At 41.2% G+C, this 12,693-nt stretch overlaps 2 long non-coding RNA genes across 3 annotated transcripts; one reads left to right on the top strand and one right to left on the bottom strand.

Annotated features, from left to right (window-relative positions):
- Positions 1,557-5,235, bottom strand: LOC110434114. Of its 2 annotated transcripts, XR_002451597.1 has the most exons (5): positions 4,620-5,231; positions 3,863-4,010; positions 2,682-2,865; positions 1,995-2,363; positions 1,557-1,899 (listed from the first exon to the last, which is right to left on the bottom strand). It is a non-coding gene; the product is annotated as an uncharacterized LOC110434114 (long non-coding RNA). The 2 variants fall into 2 exon arrangements; XR_002451598.1 differs by lacking the exon at positions 1,557-1,899 and having other exon boundaries at positions 2,045-2,382; positions 4,620-5,235.
- LOC110433002 lies at positions 7,749-8,710 on the top strand. Its single transcript, XR_002450369.1, has 3 exons — positions 7,749-8,259; positions 8,370-8,579; positions 8,661-8,710. It is a non-coding gene; the product is annotated as an uncharacterized LOC110433002 (long non-coding RNA).

Genomic DNA, 12,693 nt, shown 5'->3' with positions numbered 1-12,693 from the left:
ATCTCAGCACTCAACCAGGTAGCATTAATCAACTCGGACTCAAGCTGGTGCAATATATATCAGTCAAACGTGCTCCCTTGGATCACTTTTAACGTGCTGCACACCTAGACTAGACTTCCCAACGGACACACGCCTGCGTACTAATTCAATTAAGGTCTTATTTGGATATAGTCGGATTCACATTAATTGACATGTGTTGAGGTGAATTAGAGTGAAATTTAAATTAAATTCCATCCTAATCTACACTAACACACATGGATGGAAGTGAATCCGATAACATCCAAACAAGGCTTAATGTGGATCACAGGGAAATTTTGTGAAAACCAGACAACAATTCTTGGAGTCGCTGGAGACGACAGACAGATATAGAACAACTAACATGTCTGTGCCTATACAGAAAATATGTATTGTTACATCATGCTTGTCTCGCTCAGCAGATCGAACCTCGTGCAACGCGTGTATGCACATAATCATTCTTATTTCTTCTCTTGGTTGTCCATTATGCTCATCAATCAATATCACTACCTAGTAAAGCAATCAATCGGCCAAACACTTCTTAACAATATTATTCTGTAGCCAAATTAATCAAACTATATAAAAACACCCATCACCAAATCAATTTATAAGACAGATTTGGTAGGCTGGTTCATGTATAGGGTCTCGTTTGGTTTGTATCGTTAAACTTTAACTCTCGTCACGTCGAATGTTTGCACATATACATAAAGTATTAAATATAGATTATTTACGAAACTAAAAAGACAGCTAGAGAGTAATTTACGAGACAAATGTTTTGAGCTTAATTAGTCTATAATTGGATACTAATTGTCAAATAAAAAGAAAGAGCTACAGTGAAAAGGTCCTGGAGTTTTTTTTAAGAATTACTTAATAAAACGTAGACGGCCATAACACCCACACTCACCTCCTATGAACACATGTACATAAACCTTACCCTTATAAGCATCTCCGAAGGACTTGTATGCTCTAACGAAGAGAGGATGCCTTTTGTAGCCTAGTATCAGTTAGGGACTTACACGAAACTTATATTGTGCAAAATGGTCAACTCAAAGGTTCATATATGAAAAAGTGTAAGCAACAAAGAAATCGAGAGCATTTCATATGTGTCCTATAGTTTGGTGGGGATCATTAGATTTAATTTGGGTTTGGCTCAGTTCAATTATATATATATACTAGGTAGTATACCCGTGCGTTGCTACGGGACAACTAAACTTTTAGATTAAAAACATATACGATCGCATGATAAAATAATAATACTATGAAATTAAATACCGACGTTGAGGTAACATTTAATCCAAAAAAGTAAAGTTCGTGAAATTAACAGTCACGAAAAGTGCAGTGTCGCAAACTTACAAACTCAAAAACAAGGGTGCCACTGCCACATGTAATACACAGTCCTTTATGATTATAACCTCCAAACATGAGGAGCTGGAAAAAAAACTGTTTTACATATCCAGCACGAGCTAACACCATCATGGTATTTCAGGGATGCATATGAAAACAACCAAACGATGTTATTTTTTTCCATGAAAACAACCAAATTAATAGGAAGCTGAGTGCAACACCATTTGTTCTCATGTAAAAGAACACAGTTACGAGGTTGCAATTCAACAATTAGGACACATCATGAACCATCCGTTCTTGTGGCATGATGGATGATTTTAGAGTATAGTAACAGGAAAACACATCACAGACATTACAAATGCACGTCTCAAGAACACGTCAAAATTACACTGAGTATTTGATGACTTTTGAGAGTTTCCAGCGACTACTTCAACCTTCAACATAGTCTCCCACCTAGCTCAAATGTCTTCTGTCGATTCCATCGATGGAGACAAAAGACCAGGCATATTTGTTGTTACCTGTACTGTATGTTTCTTGGAGCTGCAGGCGAATGGGCATAGTTCAAAACTATACAAGAAGTATTATAGCTAAATGAAACAATTCACCAAATTACAGATTCTTTTAGATTCAGGCACCTAGGCTAATAAATTCATCCTGCAAGGTTGTATATATGCACATAATCCAATTGTAGGCGGAAATGAATTTATAAAAGATTCCATGCCAACAAAGGTACCTACAATTCAGCATAAGCACAAGTTCACTGTGAAAATGTTGCTTGAGTGACCTACCCTGTCATAAACAGGATTCTGTCCTGGCATCTAGGCAGCACATATCCACAGCAAGCGCTTACAAAACTGAAAATCAGTTGTGAATTAATTCCATCTAAAGCACAAAGCAAGCAAGAATTCATGGAGCAAATAGTTTCTTGGCCAAATCTGTCCAGAATCTTGAGCGGTGAAGCTCTTCTCCTAAAACCTTCCTTCATTTCATCCATGTATCCAACTCTGCCACCAAGTATATACACTGCTATTTTATAAGTTTATCTCGATTAAAATTGTATTCTAATAGGTCATGACTAAAATGAGAATACCAAGATTCAGCTCACACTAAAATATATGCTCAGTGCAGCTGCTGGGAAAAATAAATTAATCGTTTCATAAAACCCATAACATCGATGAACAGAAATAAAAACCTTGGTTCAGAAAAAATAATGATAGCCAAGTGGTGGTACGTTTATCTGCTATAGTGATGCATTTAAAAAGCACTAAAATTGTATTAACATGGAAGATGTAAAAAACTATGTTTGCAAGAAAGTATATTACCTTTTAGACAATTACAATGTCACCAACTGACAGGGTAAGCTCAAACTCACTATAGCGATGGCTGTCAACCTCTATCACCTTGACTGGTAGATCCTGTTGCGATGAATCTCCCACATTGGCTCATGTGCGGTGGGAAAGAGTGCCCAACCCTGCCCATCTACCAATGTAGTGCCACCTCCACACCCTAGCCCATTTGATAAATGTAATATGAGAAACTTGATATAAAAGCAGAGTTACATATCAAAATATATTCTTAAAAAAAACATATCAAAATATATAGATCAATAATTTTAGTCAGTCCAATTATAAACACATATATTATGAGTAACCTTGAAAGTGAACTGTATTGTTAGCCCAATAGACATTAGTCAAGCTGCAATGGTAATATGGTGACTAATGCATCGCAGTTTAAAAACAATGATAATATGTCTAATATGGGGAAAACAACTTGTTGTGAAGCAACCAAGCAGGTCTACAGCCTCACAGCTCTAGTCGTAAAATTGGTTTGGGATGTGAATAATAGCATAAAACAACAGTAAAAAACAGGAGAAAATGTGACATGGTAGAGACAAAATGAAAAAAGATAAAAGAAATAACACCAGCCTCACACATTATGCCTAATCTTCAAAACAATGTATGATAAACAGGTTTGATGTTTAGATACAGATATAGTAGCCAGACAACAAAGCATAGAACTGCTTGATGACGACCAAAACGACATAACATAGAATAATTTCCCTAATAATAATGCAAACAGTTTGCACATTGCAGGTCTGTCAAAATTATGCATCCTAGGCATTTACAATAATCAAGAAGCATGAAACTACACATTCACTGTATTATTATCTCAATTTAATATGAATAAAATATTTGTTTTGCACTATTTCACTAAATAAAAGCGATCCATAAAGCCTCTGTGAACCTACATGCTTGAATCTGGATGAATCTGTCAAAAAATTTAAAGCTGGTAATAGAGAACTCCAAGAAAACATAGATAGATTTTATATTCCTTGTGCAATAGACTAATCAGCTCTAAATTAAAATGAGGAGGTGGGGGACATGATAAAAAAATAAAGATTCAGAATATGGGGACAGTCTCATTCTAGAAACTAATAATCAGACAAAATGAAAAGTGTCATTTGTATACACAATTTGGGATGGGAAACATTTGTGGGACTAACCTGTCCGTGCATATGTGACACACAACATATATTCCTTTGTACATAACCAGGTTAGTAGATTAGTTGTAGCAGCCACCACCTTGAGGAGATGAACTACCAGCACCTCTAGCTTGGCTGGGACTACATATCCAACTTTGATTCCGAAAGGCTGCAAATTTGACAAAATACATATCAGATCATACTCATGTGGCGATAACAAGATACATATTACAAGCAAGCAAAATGTTTTGGAGAGCGGGGACAAGATTCATGGTGGGCAAATGGAACTTTCCATATCAGAGAATTGCTAGTTTCCAGAAAAATACTTTCTCTAATAATTTTTGGTCACTAACAAGTAACAAGAGTGCAAGGTCTTAGTTGACAGCAAGTTTCTAGAGATCGCAAGGACAAACAGGCACTCTTATCTGCCAAATGTTGATCGCCACCTCAGTGTACAAATGCGTGCTGCAGTGTACAAATACTGCTAGACTGAGACAGTAAAAAACAAAACAAAGAGATCACAAGCTGCTTCTAGAGACTAAACAGAGAAAACTACAGCAAGGCATGACTCAAAGGTTCTCTAAGCCTCCTTTATAACATATGTTGTTTTCCCACCTAAAGACAGATGTGCGATTTCATTTTTTTTTCTATGTGCTTCCTATTGATAAATTTATTATCCATGCTCTTTAGGCATAATCAATAATTTTTCATCACCAAGTTGAGAACCTACCATGATACGATGTGCATACACATGGAGATTAAAGGACACATTGTTTACCTCATGGGAATTCCCTCAAACACCTCCTATGCGAGTTCTGATGTTGCATATGGAGTGGAGGTGGTGAGGTGGTACCAGGACTGTGAACGTTGGTGTAGATGTCCGAGATGCCATGGCTGTTGTCCCCTTCATCTTGGTGCCTGCTAGAAGCCCCATGTTGACAACCATCGCTAGGTAAGGGGTGGGCATACCTGTCGGCTTCACAAGGGAGGGGGCACACCCTGGAGGTCCACACCGCCGCATCCACTGCGAGCTGCCTGGCCCAGCTGACCACCGCACTGGCCATGCACAGGCCAAAAGCAAACCCACAAGGGGGGCCAGGCTCTGGCTTCGTTGGGCTATGAAGCCACCGCAAGCCATGCTGTGTAGGAAAGGCAGCGCCGAGGGAGAAGGGGATCGGCCGGTGAGGACGATGGCAGATCGGGGTGGATCGAGGACGATGGTGTGGGCGAGGACGACGGCATCGAGGACCACGGTGGACCACTTCCACCCGTCCCGTCCCCACCACCTTCCTTCTCTACTTCTCTCTCTCCTCTCTTCCCCACCGCACCGCACCGCACCCGATCCCCCTACCTCACTTCGCCGCCCCGCTTCGACGGCGCGCGCCTCCGACCCGGCTCGTGTTCCGCCCGGCCGGATCCTACGGTCGCTAGCTGCTGCAGCGGGCAGTCTTAGTTTTGTCCTTTTTAGTTATATATATATATATATATATATATGGTAAATTTTTTCTACTTCCTAGGAGTTACTCCCTACGTACGTCTGGCGAATGCTCACGTTTAACCACGGTGGCGGGCTGCTTACCGGTTTGAAAAAAGCTGACCCGGCCCGTTAATCCTCTTTATATATATTAAAAAATCTGACCATCTTTTAGGGTATGCGCAAGCAATACAATATTCGCAATTGCCGGCCACGTCGTCTCGTTGGCTCACTAGGTCCCGCTTCTTTAGTTTCACATTCATTCATCATCTTGGAGGATCACGGTTAGAGATCGGCCTAGGAACGATCATCCCTGGTGGAGAAAATGGCTATTATATATAGGACTCCAATCCTTTGGTTTCGCTAGAATCGGACTCCTAATATGAGTTTCGCTTAAATAGGACTGCAAACAAATTTGTACAAGCTATAATAGGATTTTGATCCTTTTAACCATATGTTCCATCTCCTAAATATATTTATTTTTTCGTAATGACCATGGTGCCCTTGAGGGAAAATGATCGATCGATCGATCGATTCACCTTCTTCCGGTCAAAACAAAAGATCGACTCAGCATCTCTTCCGTCTTTCTCCCATACGTGACCGGCTCTTCGGCTACCGCCGCCGCCGCCCGTCCTTCCTCCTCCACGTCACGGCCCTTCTTCCTCCACACCGCGGCTCCACTTCCTCCTCCACGCTGCTTCCTCCATGGATGGAGGAGAGCCGCCGCCCACTGATCCAGCATCGCAGGACACCACTGGAGGCACCGCCCCTATGCAAACCCTAGGCGATGGGCTGGTGGCCGTGGCTGCTGGCTTTGTGGCCGAGGCTCCTGCTTCTGGTGGCCACGTCGTGATCACGGCTGCTGTCCAGGAGGTCATTTTCCATATTTAGGAGATGGAAAATATGTTTAAAAGGATCAAAATCCTATTATAGCTTGTACAAATTGTTTGCAGTCCTATTTTAGCGAAACCCATGTTAGGAGTCCTATTCTAGCGAAGCCAAACGATTGGAGTCCTATACTAGCTATTTTCTCTCCTTGGTGACAAGGTATTAATTTAATATGGCAAAATCAATGTTGTTTTATCCAGTGGTATATTGATTTATTCTAGTTTTTAGTATCAGGCGAGATCCGGCGTCAAGTTTGGCGAGATGGCCTCTTCGGATGAGATCATGGAGCGGCAAGATGGTCTCTGTGTGGATAAGATCAGGGAGCGGTAAGATATAGGAAGCTGTGTATTGATCCGTAGAAATTGGATTCCTAAGATTTTTCTAGAGTTATTAATTAATTTTTTTGTCCACCATCATTTCAAAAGGCTGCAGCGATCACTGATCATGGTGCTCTCTGTTCTATACAGTCTGAAATGTGCAGATTGATCCCATCATCTCGTTCTGAAGACCGCATTTCTCTCATCTGATGGATCGCGCGTGATCGACTTACCTTCTGGAGACGACGTTTCTCTCATCTAATGGATGGATCGTGCCTGACTGCCTAGTTGCCTGCGAACTAACTCACCATGGAAATTAATCCGATGGAAGTTTAAGCACTAATTCTCCCTGCTCGTCTTTGACTTTGAATGGCAATCTGAGCCGATCTAGTACATGCGTTCGTGTTTCTTTTTCATCTAAATAATTTGAATATGCATATATGACTCCAACATTGTTATTATTGTTTTTTGTTTATTTCAAGCTGGGTTCACAATGATGACTTTTCCCGTGGAACATGTATGAACTCGTACTGCATGTGCTCCAATCATTATGTACACATATTTTATTTTATTCTAATAAAAATAGTTGAATAGTTTTGTATATCTCCCATAAGTGAATGTATGCACATATACTTCGATCGTGTAGTTTAAGTATGCACTTATACTATCTAAATCTTGATGTATGTATGCATACTCCATTCAAAAAAAAAGTATTACAAATAGTCTATTCTAAAAGGTATGTACGGATACTCTAAACTAAAATGTATGTACATATACTCTATTAAAAAGGTATGTACATATACTCTATTAAAAAAGTATATATAAATACTTTATTCTAAAAGTATGCACGATACTCCATTCTAAAATATATATAATAAAACTTGAAAACTAGATATGACAACAACCGGCCGTAAACTCCACACAAATTAAAAAAAACAACCAACGCCGTTCTTTAATGGGTCTGGCACAAAAAAACAAACATTATGTATGCATTTTCATGCAGCCCATATACTATGTATGTACGTATACTTTGGTAATTTGTTCTCAATAATATGTACGTACAAAAAATAGTATGTAACTATACTGACACATACCAAAAATTTCATATAAATCTACACCGATCTATTTTTAGCATCCTAATTTTCCGGGAGTGCACCATGGTATCCATGACTTGTTGCCGTCAAATGCATGTACGCCTGCATGCAACCGAGAATTCCGTGGCCTGGTGCCTGGGTGCGTACCAATCGTTAGCCCGGTGATGCGCGTGATGACACTATTGGATTGCTAAATGTACCCGTTTACGCATAGGAGTAACTACTCTTGGGAGTATAAAAAATGCTAAATTTTTCATACTCCCTAGGAGTAGCTACTCCCATCTCCTCACCCAGTCTACTCTACGCATGGATATCATCTTAATGGGCCACCATGGAGCTAACGGGTTTAGAAACTATCCAACGGACCGTGCATGTATATACATGAATTAAATACTTGAATATTGATTATTGAGCGGATGGCCGGATAATTAACGGGGAATGCGGATTAAAATTTACGCTGGGCATGCAGTTTTTTCGAATCTGGCATGTCTCACCTAGCGTTATTTATTTAGTCAGAGATTTTATTTTTAATGCTATTTGCATCCGGTTGCCCGTCGAGATAGCCGCCGCTGACCACCAACATAAACGCAGGAATGGAGCTTCTACCACTGCTCTTTGTTTCCGCCGGCAGTGTGACATGTGCTGGTATGTATCCTCCTCCACAATACATACTTTCTTTTTTGTTCTTGATCTTCTGACCAAATGGACGCTATAGATTCCGAATTGAACTCGCGTGACTTTTTTCTTGCAACAAGCGTGGCATTTCGATGCGATCGACTGTCATCTAGTTCACCATGGCATGTCACCTTGCCAGCGCTGTTATAGCCACTCGGAGGCCTGAGCAAGCATAGAGGCGCACGACATGCAGCAGCACACTTCGCTAGCTCTGTTAGGTGGCCATGGCGCACCTATTGGACTATAATCGAAGATCCTAATGCATCGCCCATTTTTTAGTGCATGCAAAGGTACATGTGTAGGGTAGAGATCTCCTGATCCTTTTGTTAGATTGATTTGTTTGTCCCTAATCCTAGTTAATCTCCTTGTAGCATGCAGATTCAGAGTTGATTGATCTATCTTGAGGAGACCTCTGCATCTAGTCTCATCTCGATCTGTCTCTTTTTGTCATCGGTGAGTGCCAAAGATGGATCCACTAGTACACAGAAGCACATACAGGCGGTTCCCAACCCCTTTTCACAGGCGGTTTGGAGAACTGACTGCGCTGGGTGCTTGTGGAAATCAAGAGTTTCCACAGGCGGGTAACTTAGAACCGCCTGTAGAAATAGAAATAGATTTCTACAGGCGGTTCAGCTATGCAACCCGTCTGTAGAAATAAACTTTCTACGGACGGTTCTCATTATATAACCGTCTGTGTTAAAAATTTTAAATCTCCCGCCCAATTCTAAATTTTCCCACCAGACCCTTTTTTTCATTTTATATTTTAATATGTACATACAATATATATATATATATATATATATATATATATATATATACACGTAATATTCAAACTACTGAAGCCTAGAGATCATGTAAACCATTGCAACATGCAATTCATTTATATATATACTGTTACTTTACATAAAGTTACATTAATTACAAATATGATCACACATCATGTTTTTCCTGTTACATGCATTAGAGGTTTCACCTCTGAAACCTCTGCTCTAATAACCGGATCGAGTTAGCTTTAGCCTACTAATCTCCCTTAGCGCTCCGTATTCAGGCTTTACTAGGGCGCTGGTCCGATCGTGATATTTTCCTTCGTTGGAAATGACTTCTCGCAACATAAATTTGCAGAGGTCCTCAACTATGTATAAAGTGGCTTCACTCATGCTCTTCACCTTTTCAAAGTCTTTTTGCTGCACAGGAAGTTAGAAAACATCATATATTTAATGTTCATAATACATAATTAACAACCTTAATTACTTAGAGCATTAATTACCTTATAAGGGTTAGTCATATATCTTCCGCCATCTCTCATGAACTCACATACGTAGAATCCACAGTGGACCGATCCTAGTGGTTGCTTGTGACACTATATAAAGAAAAAGTGCATATTTGTGAGTTGCAACATGATGCGTATTCTATGTATATAGCTAGCGAGAATAACTTGGTAAACTTTCATACGTACCGGCCACTTATAAAAGAACCTCAAAGGCTGCCCCTGTATTCCTGACTCGCACTTTCCCCCTTTAATCTTATAATACCTATAGGCCCTATGATATCAAAAACATTCTGCAAGTTATTGTCAAACTCTTATAAAAATTTGTATGCATATTTTACTTAGCTTACCGTTCTAAGAGAGAAATTAATGGTGCATAAGTTGTTGGTTCATAGTCTGCGGAGTCTAGGACATGCACACGTCCATGCTTGGGATTAATCATTAAGCAGATCCAGTGGTCCCTGAGAGAATGAACTTTGTGATCAAAGTGCGCATTTTAACTATTAATACGATGCATGCAAACTGACACTTGCCTAAAGTGATATGGTGCGAATATTAATTCCCTGTCTTGAAACTCTAACATTGTCATGGCTAGGTAGAGGCCGTAACTAGTTATTTGTTTCTTTTTCCTTTTCTTTATTTCGTCCTCCTGCTCTTTTGGATCCAAACCTTTTAAGGAGTCATGATCTTTTCCGATCCTGAAAGTGTGCTCGTCCTCACATATCCTCATTGGGCTCATATACGCGACCCTTTTATTCGCATTAGTGCTTGGATCCGGACCGTACCGCATCTGTTGCTGTTCATATTGCATTCTGCAACCTGCACTTGTATGTTAGTATTAAAATTTAATGTAACTCACAAATAATAACTCACAAATTTAAAGCATTGTATGAGTGACACTTACAATGCAAACACAGTTATGAGCTGCACGTCGAGTCTTTGTAGGTTCATCATTAACCATATGTCCTCGAAGGTCACAATTGCTCTTGTATGATCACTATTAAATGCCTCTGCTGGTATATCTACACTGATCGTGTCAATGCCAACAGAAGATGCTCTCATATACCAGTCATGGAACCTTTTTACACCAGCTGGGACCTTTTTAAGTTTATCCCAAGTGAGTAGAGGCCTACCCAACTCATATTTCTTAGGGACATATTTATAATCATCTTTAGTGGGTGGCCTAATATTTATAAAAGCTGGTTCAGACTTCTTCGCTGCCTTCTCGTGCTCAGCCAAGTCAACTAATTTTGTTGTGCGGCTCATTGCAATTCCTGACAAAAATAGGGCAGTACCAGCAGACTTCCTCTTCTTTGGCTCGAACGGAGAAATCAATTTGGGCACCGAAAATTTTAACTTTTTTGGTGGCAGTGGTGTCGTCTCGTCATCTTTGGTTGGTTGTGGTGGTGTCTCGGCATTTTTGGGTGGTGGTGGTGTGGAAGATTCTGGTGGTGCTGGCGAAGGTTGTGGTTTAGGTGATGGTGGTGGGGATGGTGGGTGAGGCATTATAGGTGAGGATGGTGGAGCGAAGATCGGAGAGGGTGGTGGACTCGGAAGAGATATGGTTCCACCGACATCTGGAAGGGACGACTCCTGAGTCAGTGGTACTTCTTGGGATGAAGGTTGTGGTACCTCAGACAGCAGGACATCTCGTCGAGGCCAAAGAATGAAATTCTTGATAGCTTGTCCCAGCTTCTCAATACCCTCAGGACCAGGAATGTCTAGCATGTCATCCTCATATCCTTGGACAACTATCAGCACTTCCACCCTACAGTAGTCCTCTGGAATTTCGCTACCATGAAACTGGCGCCCCAGGATTGCAAGTCGTGTGGCTACTTCCCTTGTACGATTATTGTTAAGACCGTACCTTATGACTAGGGAGCAACGAACAGGACTTTCAATCTCATCAACTGGATAGCGGTCCTTGTTTCCAGTAGACGCGACACTACTTGGGACAACTGGAGCCTGTTGTGATGTTGTCGGGGCGACCACTAGCTGCATGTGGCGAGGCTGACCACTTAATTGGCTAGACATTGCAGACGCCAGTCGCTGCATCAACTCAGGAGGAGGATCGGAGAGCATTTTATTCATCACCTGTTCGACTTCTTTCTTAGCCTCCTCCTTAAAAAATTAGACAATTCTTCCTTGTAGCGATCGCGTTTTCTATACATTCCTTCCCACTCTGGTCCGAATCCTTCTTTCCAACCTTCCTTGGATGAGATACCTCGTACACGACCGGGATGCTCTAGGTTACCCAGAGCAACAGTAAGAACATCCTTCTCCCTTTGTGGCTTAAATTCACCTGCTTTCTGCTTAGCTGCCACCTTGAAAATATTCTTCGCAGCCTCTTCGACCATTGGGTCAGCAAATGACAAGCCAGAATTGGCTTTCTTTGCCGGTACCTGAGCACGAACCCATCGCGAGCCCCTGCGACCAAGTTGGTCAGGGAGCGCCGGCAAACCCTGAGCCCTCTGCGCTTCATCCTCTTGCTCCCATTGGGCAAGCTTGCGCTGGTAACCACCTGTGCCTAGGTGGTGGTGGTACTTGTTCCTTTTTGCGAGTTCAGATTTGGATTCGCTCAAAGCTTTGAAGTCATCAGAACTCCTCTGCTCTAGAAACACTGCCCACTGACCAGCCGTGATTTTATACCTCTTTGTCAGGTCCAACCCTTTCTTTGAACACTTTGAATTCAACTCAGACTTGTAATTCCTAAACATGATCGCCCATTGCTTCAATGTGTGCTCTTTTACGAGGTCTTCTGAACCCTGAGGTAAAACAAACCTCGTAAGCAGCCTGTTCCACATTCTTGTGATCTCATTGTTGTCCACATTTTTCCACTCCCTGACTGTGATGTCAAGATGGTCCCTAACTAAGAAATCGAGTGTGTTACGCCACTTAGGTAAGGTCTCCGCTGGAGCTAAGGGTTGTCCAATCGCACTGACATCTGTAACTCTATAGGTTACTTTTGGGAACTGATTCAATCCTCTTTCACCTCGTTTCCTTTTGTTCCCGGTCTCAGTGGTCGTCTTCGTCGTCGGCTCAGGTGCACTTTCATGTGCAACTTCTTCTTGGGATAGGATTTCCTCCATTTCTTTCAATTGAGATAGCACCTCCTATTCATATAAAGACATGTATTA

The sequence above is a fragment of the Sorghum bicolor genome, chromosome 1 (assembly GCF_000003195.3).
Source record: "Sorghum bicolor cultivar BTx623 chromosome 1, Sorghum_bicolor_NCBIv3, whole genome shotgun sequence".
In the NCBI taxonomy this organism is placed as follows: domain Eukaryota; kingdom Viridiplantae; phylum Streptophyta; class Magnoliopsida; order Poales; family Poaceae; genus Sorghum; species Sorghum bicolor.
This window is presented reverse-complemented; position numbering and strand designations above follow the sequence as displayed.